The sequence below is a fragment of the Chrysochloris asiatica genome, unplaced genomic scaffold, assembly GCF_000296735.1.
Source record: "Chrysochloris asiatica unplaced genomic scaffold, ChrAsi1.0 scaffold00012, whole genome shotgun sequence".
Taxonomy (NCBI): Eukaryota; Metazoa; Chordata; class Mammalia; order Afrosoricida; family Chrysochloridae; genus Chrysochloris; species Chrysochloris asiatica.
In genome coordinates, this window is record NW_006408530.1 from 898706 (window position 1) to 906204 (window position 7499).

Consider the following 7499-nt stretch of genomic DNA (forward strand, 5'->3'; position numbering starts at 1 on the left):
GGGGGGGGGATGCCTGGGTCCTGGGAAGTTTGCTCGGTTGCGGCCCGAGAATCTGAAGACCGCCCCTTCCGAACAGGATGGGCGGGCTAAGGCTGAGTTTGGAGCTCCTGGCGGGGCGGGGAAAGGGGAGCGAGGCGGGAAGGGCTTGGGCGGCCCGCGGCGGGCGGCGGGTGGCTTCAGAGGCGGGCTGGAGGTTTTATTGTTTCCTTTCGCCCGCCTCCTCCCGCGCGGGGCCCCGGCGTCACTGGAAAGCCGCCCAAGCTGCTGGGCGGCGGGTTATTTATAGAGCGGGTTGCGCGCGCGTCACGGAGCCCGGCCGGGCTGACGGGGTACTGACGCGCTTGGCCGCGGGGCCGAGTTCGCGGGCCTGCGCGCCAGGCGACAATGGGCTTCTGTGTGTGCAGCTGCTGCCACCGCCGGGGGCCGGGGAAGGGGGGCGGGCGGATTTCTCCCGTCCCCCTTCCTCCGGGCCGCGACCCCCGTAAGGTAACCGGCCAATTCCGCCCCCGGCCAGAGCTTTTTTTTTTTTTTAATTTTATGAATAAGTTCTCCTAGGGCAGTCTCCTCTTCCACTTCCCGCTTTTCCCCTCCTCCGCCCCCACCATGAGGAGAGAGGGGGATTTTTCCGGCTCGGAGCAACTACTTTGTATGCCCCGGGAGCGGGACCCGCGCAAGCGCGCTCAGCCGGGGACACGGCGACTGAGGGGCCGAGAGCGCCAGGCAGGTAACGTATCCAGATCCAGACGGGGTGGGGTGTGTGTGTGTGGGGGGGAGCTTTGTCTGGAGCGGAGGAGGGGGCTCTGGAGCGGGTGTGAACGCCGACAGCCCTTCCGGGACTACAGTCTCCCCTCCTCCGCTCCCCCTCGCCGGCGCGCTGGAAGCCAATCTGGGTGCGTGGCGCGAAGAGCGAAAGAGAAACTTCTCCAGCGTGTGACTGACTAGATGAGGCTCCTCCCGAGAGACCGAGATCATAAAAACCCTCCCCCTAAACACTCTCACTCCTGACTCCCCTCCCCGCATTAGTTTCCTTCCTCCACCTCCCCCCCACCCCGTACCATAGACTTGAAAGCTTCCTTCCTGGCGGGTTCCGCCCGTGCACACCCCCTCCCTGCGGAAGGCGGGGCTGGCGAGGATTTTAGGGACTTCCTGGGATGCGAAGACCAGCTCTGAGCCATCCCCTTTCAGCTGCCGAGAGCGCGGAAAGCTAGCTCTGGAACCTCGAACGTGGCAGGCAGCAGAACTTGCTGTGCCTTTCTAGGAAATTGCAATCCATTTATAATGCAGTTTCGCTAATTGGGAGTTCAAAATTAAACTTTAATAAAGCATTTGTGTCGTCTCGTCTAATTGTGAAAGCTTCCATCCGTCCTGGTAGATAGACTCGAAGTCTCAAATTAATGGCGCTGAGGTAGATTTCGCCCCCCCTCCATCCCCCAAGTACAATTCCGTCCGCGGTAGACGACGCAGCTGGATTTCCGTAAAGTACAGATGTTGCTAATGGCAGTTTAAGCACGGATGGGCAGATAGCATACGGAATGCAACATGTTGCCATATGGTTCCTTTAGCCTTTCACCTCCAGGGATATCAATCACATATATTCTGGAAGGAACTTAATGACTCTCTGAACGGCAAAATGAATTACCTGGTACAATTTAGATCCCTTGACCTGATACGTTAAAACAGGAAGATAGCATCTCACAATGTATGTGAACTACAGAGTTAATATCAACTAATATAACATCTATTTGTAGTTTGAGGGACCCTGTCAAATCATTCTGGTTGTGAAATCTGTCTATATTGCCCCCACTATCACCTCCCATACATACCTCTGGGTGATGCAAAGCTTTTAACAAAACTGTTGTCTTGGCAATTGGCAATCCACCGACCAAATACTGGTCAGTGAAGTTACGGAGAAATTAAAAATAGTTTTCCTAGCTAGTTACTTAAGTAAGAGTCAGCAATCTTCAGGAATAGCATACTTTTTGAAACTCAGAAAATTCTCCTAGGTAAAAATGTATTTTGTGGAAGTTATTTCTGTGTAACTACTAACTGCATTCACTATTTGAAATTCTCTTAAATTTTTCACTTCATTTTTTCCTATTCTTAAGAAAGTAACTTAAAGTAAAAAATTTCTTATATGAAATATAACAAAGTAGGATCTCTTTAGTAGACCAGCTCCTTTTTACACACAACTGCATACCTTAACTTGAATCATGTATGTCATGGTACTTCAGTTTGTCCAGCCCTTCTTCCCCCAGCATTCCACTAACAACAGCATATGAAAGTCACAGTTTAGACAGCTGCTTAGATCATAGTGAAATAATTCTGTATATTTCACAGGTCTGATTTTTTAATATCTTGCTGACTGATAGACTTAATTGATTTCCTCTAAATTTTCAAAAGTTAGGTTTTATTTTTTACTGTATTCCTCTTGTTTTCCTTCATTAAAGCAGATTGAAGACACTGAAAGAATCAAGAACTTAAGAAAGTAAAATAACACTTCACTTTAAAAAACAAAACAAAAAGCCCCCTCATGTTTACTTTCACCTACTAAGGGATGTCTTAAAAAGCCAGATGTCTTAAAACACTATTCCCTAAAAGTGTTGCTTCCAGAAATATGTAAACCATGTGAATTCATGTGAACTAATAGGCTGGCAAAACAGACATGAACAGTAAAGTATTTTCAATCATGTCATTTCAGAAAGTGTTAAAAATCCGAAGGTTTGTCTGTTACATCATGTCCTTTAAAAAACATTTTGAAAATGCATGATGATGTTTCTCCCTTTTCCCCCTACTGCCATGGCAAATGATTTGTTACTAATGCTTGAGCTAATTAAGTAACTTCCAATCTAAAGTCTTTTGTGTATGTATGTAGTAGAAACGTTTATAAAGAAGAATTTAAGGTAAACCTATGAGTATAGCAACCATTGTAGAGGCTGTTTTGGGTCATTGTTTAATGGCTGAGATTTTATTTCGGTATACCATTGTCACTTGAGTTTTAACCTTGGTCAGGGGTGAGCTTGTCAATATGACTCCATCCCTAAGCCTTCTGAATAGTTATTATTAATGTGTTCCTTCTTCAGAACCCAGGCCAAAATTCCTGCTGTGTTGCGTTTCAGAGTAAGGTTTATTAGGAAATAAACACCAAACCTCACTATTTCTGGAATTATAACATTGCATATATTTCGTGAATGGTTTTGATCACTTATGTAAACAAACTATTTTTAGTATTATATGCACAATAACAAAAACATGATGTCTTTCATCTCACCTTTTAAAAGTAGATTTGAAGGATGTCAGTTGTACTTTAAGGTGGTTTGGCTGCCAATGGGATCCCTCTAGAGAGAACACTAGAGTTAATTATCTACTGGGAATCCTGTAGCTTTGTAGGATAAGCGCTGGATTGGTAACCACAAGGTTGGCAGTTCAAGCCCACCAGCTGCTCCTTGGAAACCCTATAAGGGTCGCTATGAATCAGAACCCATTCAATGATACCTAACAAACAACCACCAGGTAATCACTTTGTATTTTTTGAGCTCTTAACTTCACCTACTTCTTTAAATATTGCACTTCCTTATTGCTAATCTGAGAATTAGGTTGGATAGGAAAGCTTTTGAAAATGTGTTTATATTTGTCCAACAAGATTTTCACAAATGTCTCTGATGGCCTGTGGTTTATAGCCTTTATCTTGAGCTGGCATGTTTATTCCAACTGAAAATGAAGACTATTAGAATTCAGTATATTCCCCATGATGTAAGTAATTTTGATTGCATATACTCATAGATGGTTTGATATTTTTATTATAAATCTATTTTAAAAATTTATGATAGGGTAGATAACATGTTTTTCTCAAGGTGACACGAGACAAGCTTTGAATAGGCTTTAAAAACCACTTTTGTCGAGTTGAGTCCCACTTATGATAGACCTATAGAATAGAGTTGTTAAATGCTGTTGAGTTCGTTCTGGCTCATAGCAACCCTGTTTTCAATGAGTAGCTTCCAGGTTTGAACCGCTAACCTTGCAGTCCAGTGCTTATCCTATAGCACACAACTGCTCAATAATGTGTCCGAGGCTATAAATCTCTATGAAAGCAAAATGCCTTGGATAGGTATTGTTATTGCTGTTAAGTGCTATGGAGTCAATTTTGACTCATAGCACCCCTGGATAGATTTTCCAAGAAGTAGCTAGTGGTTTTGAAAAACTGACCATTAGATTAGTAGTCCAGTGCATTAGGCCTCTAATAAAACTCTAACGGAAAAGAGTATATTGCATTTGCCCTGCATACTTTTCAAATTCAAAATCCACATTGATACATTGGACACTTGTTTCTCTTTTATAGCATTTTTAGCTCAAATCTGTAAATACTTAACCAACCAAGCCAGTAAAAAATCTTTTCTCCTCTGCTCTGTGTAGCTTTGTGTTTATCTGGGTTAGTGTGAGTGCATGTAAATACCACATAAAAATTTGACTTTGCTTGTCCTTACTCTGAAGATTGACAGGGGTGCTTTAATTAATCCTGTTCTCTTTCATGTTCTGTATTCAGATATTGAAATACAGTATTTTTATACATTTCTAAGATTGTGTTTGCATTTATTTAATTTATGTTTCTTTTTTTTAAAGCATGTAGCCTTGAATGTTTGTTATACTTTCCCCCCCCCCCCCCACATCATTACTCTGGTACTGCTTGATGTAACTTGATTAGCTCCCTCCCCAGTCATGATTGGTAATTAAAATAGGCATTAAAATTAGTCACTTAGCAATTTTGCTGTTCAATTGGCAATTAAATTACTTAATTGCAATTAAAGTCCTAATTTTAATTGGCAAAATGATAGATGTAGATTTAAGATAATATGTATAAATACTTTAATAAGTGTCTATATAAGGATTACCTAATTACTCAACTTCAAGTTTATGCTGTTAACTTTAGAACTTTTAAGTGAGCAGTGAAATTTATGTTCCAGCTATTCAAAGGATATGGTAATTAGATTTATTGCTTATCAGTATAAGGGTTCTTGCTTTAAGTTACTTTTGTAATGTTAAAGTTGTAGGTTTGATAATTGCAGAATTATGAGAAAAGGGGCATATATCTGTGACTTAATATAGCAATGCCTTATCTTCACTTCTTACTAAACTAAATTGAGAATTTCCTGTACAGTAGTTAGTCTTAGGGGGAAAAAATCAAAAGTGGTTATTTTATCATTCAAGATACAACAAAAACTACCTGTGATTTACATATAAACTCTGTTGCCAGATTGTATGAATCTTACCTACTTGCTGTCTAATTCTGATATGTTTACTAGTATTATTCACTTTATCTACAAATTCAAGTAACCTTAGTATTGTCATAGTATATAGCAACTTATTATCAGAATCTTTATGTCTTTTAGGGCTTTGCACATTTCAGTAAGTCCCATGTTTACTATAGTTAGCAATTAACAATAAGTTCTTTAGAAAATATTAGTCAGTTTATTTAAAAGATACTTAGGAGTTAGTTACTGTGAGTCTAGCATTAAAGATGAAGGATTTTATTATGCAAAAATACTTTTTGAGTGACATGAGGTTTTACCATATGTTCAATTTTATAATTTTAATTTATAAGTAGATGCTTCTAGAAAAAGCAAGTGCTGTTTTCTTCTGCACATCTTTACACATTTCTAGAATGAACTGAGTTCTGAATTGAAGTAACAACCCATTATTTAAATCTTTGCTTTAAGTGGTTTTTGGTGACAAGTGGGTTGAATAAAGCTAAGTAAAAGTCACAACTACCCAAAATATGAATATCTGCTAAGCAATTGATGTGTTCACTAAGTATTCTGTGATAGGAACAAACTATTCTGTTTATATAATAGCCTGTCAATGGAAATGAAATGGCCAAAACAAAATAGCAACCCCCCCAATATTAAAGTATGATTTTATTTTTTCAAAAACTGATGTTTTCAAAGTGAAAACATCTTTCTTCTACCATTTATATCAAAATGCCTGTGGAAAGGCTACAAGTTCTGTGAATGCAGGTTTCATTTTAATATTTAAGTTCCAATTAGTTATTTTAGTATGAAACTCTTAAAATTGTCTCCCGTGTTAGAGCATAACAGGCTTGTCTGTTTTACTATATTGGCACTGTAAAGTCTATTCTCAGGTCATTTGGGGGAGAATAGTGAGAGGAAATCCCTAAAGATTCTTTCCCCAAGCATTAAGACAGAAAATCTTGGAGATTACATTCATGTTTGCTTTCTAAATTATACCAAAAGCTCAATTTTATTAAGTATAATTTGTTTAGCTATGCATAAAATAAAATATTTTGGTTTAGATGTATGTGTGTTATGTTGATTTTTAAATAAAAATATTTTACTTGTGATAATGTCTTAATATTGGTTAATATCATAAAAGATAATACAGTAACATCTTTTGAAATGATTTTTAGAGATCACACAATAGTATCTATCAATATTAAAAAATAACTTTAAATTTTTTTAGTTTGTTTCATAAAAGGGAGCTAGCTACTTATGGATAGAATCAATGTTTACTCCTATTTATTTTAAACTACAAATAAAAGGTATTCATTTGGGATAACTATATACTGATATATAATAATAATTTAAAGTTATATTAGATGTTGGCCACTAAATATGCACTATTGTCATTTTAAATTAAATTACAAAATACTGTATTTGGAATATTTATGTTCAAGAATCTAGTAGAATTGCAGTCATATAAATGAAGAATTTCAGTTTCTTTTAGCCTAAAGCATCATTTTAACATTTTCTAAAAGGTTGTTCAATTCTACATTTTGATTCCATTATATGTGTAATTAAACCTCTGTGCACAAAAGCATTCTCTTATGTGCTAGCAAGTACACCCACAGGAATCCTCTTCTAAACTATAATTTATTTAAACATGTAATCATAGGATTTTAAAACATGCTTTCATTTTTCCAAACTATATGCCAATTTGAATTGCTTGGTAATAAAATAAGAGATTTTATTACCAATTTGACCCCCTCCCCCCACCTAAGTAAGAATAAAGTACAAATGGGCAGGAGGAAATTTTTTAAAAAGAAGAAAAAATTGTGTTAAGACTCTGTTTACTTTTTGGAAGAATAAAAACTCTTTAGTTATTTATGCATTCCAACACAATTTGAATATTTAGGCCTGCAGTGTTCTCTCTTCAGGGTTGGCCTAAGTACAGGCATATCTTGTTTTAATGCATTTACTTTTATTGGGCTTTGCTGGTTTTTCACAATTTGAAGGTTTGTGGCAACCCTGCATCAAGCAAGCCTATCCAGGCCATTTTCTCAGCAGCATGGTATGTTTCGGTAATTCTCATATTTAAAACTTTTCATAATACTATTGCAGATTTAACAGTTACATTTACACTATAAAACAAAACAAAGCCTTAGTTATTATTTTGGCTTTATTGCAGTGGTCTGGAATCGAACCCACAATATCTTTGAGGTATGCCTGTAGTAGCATGTGTGTGTGTGTGTGTGTGTGTGTGTGTGTGTG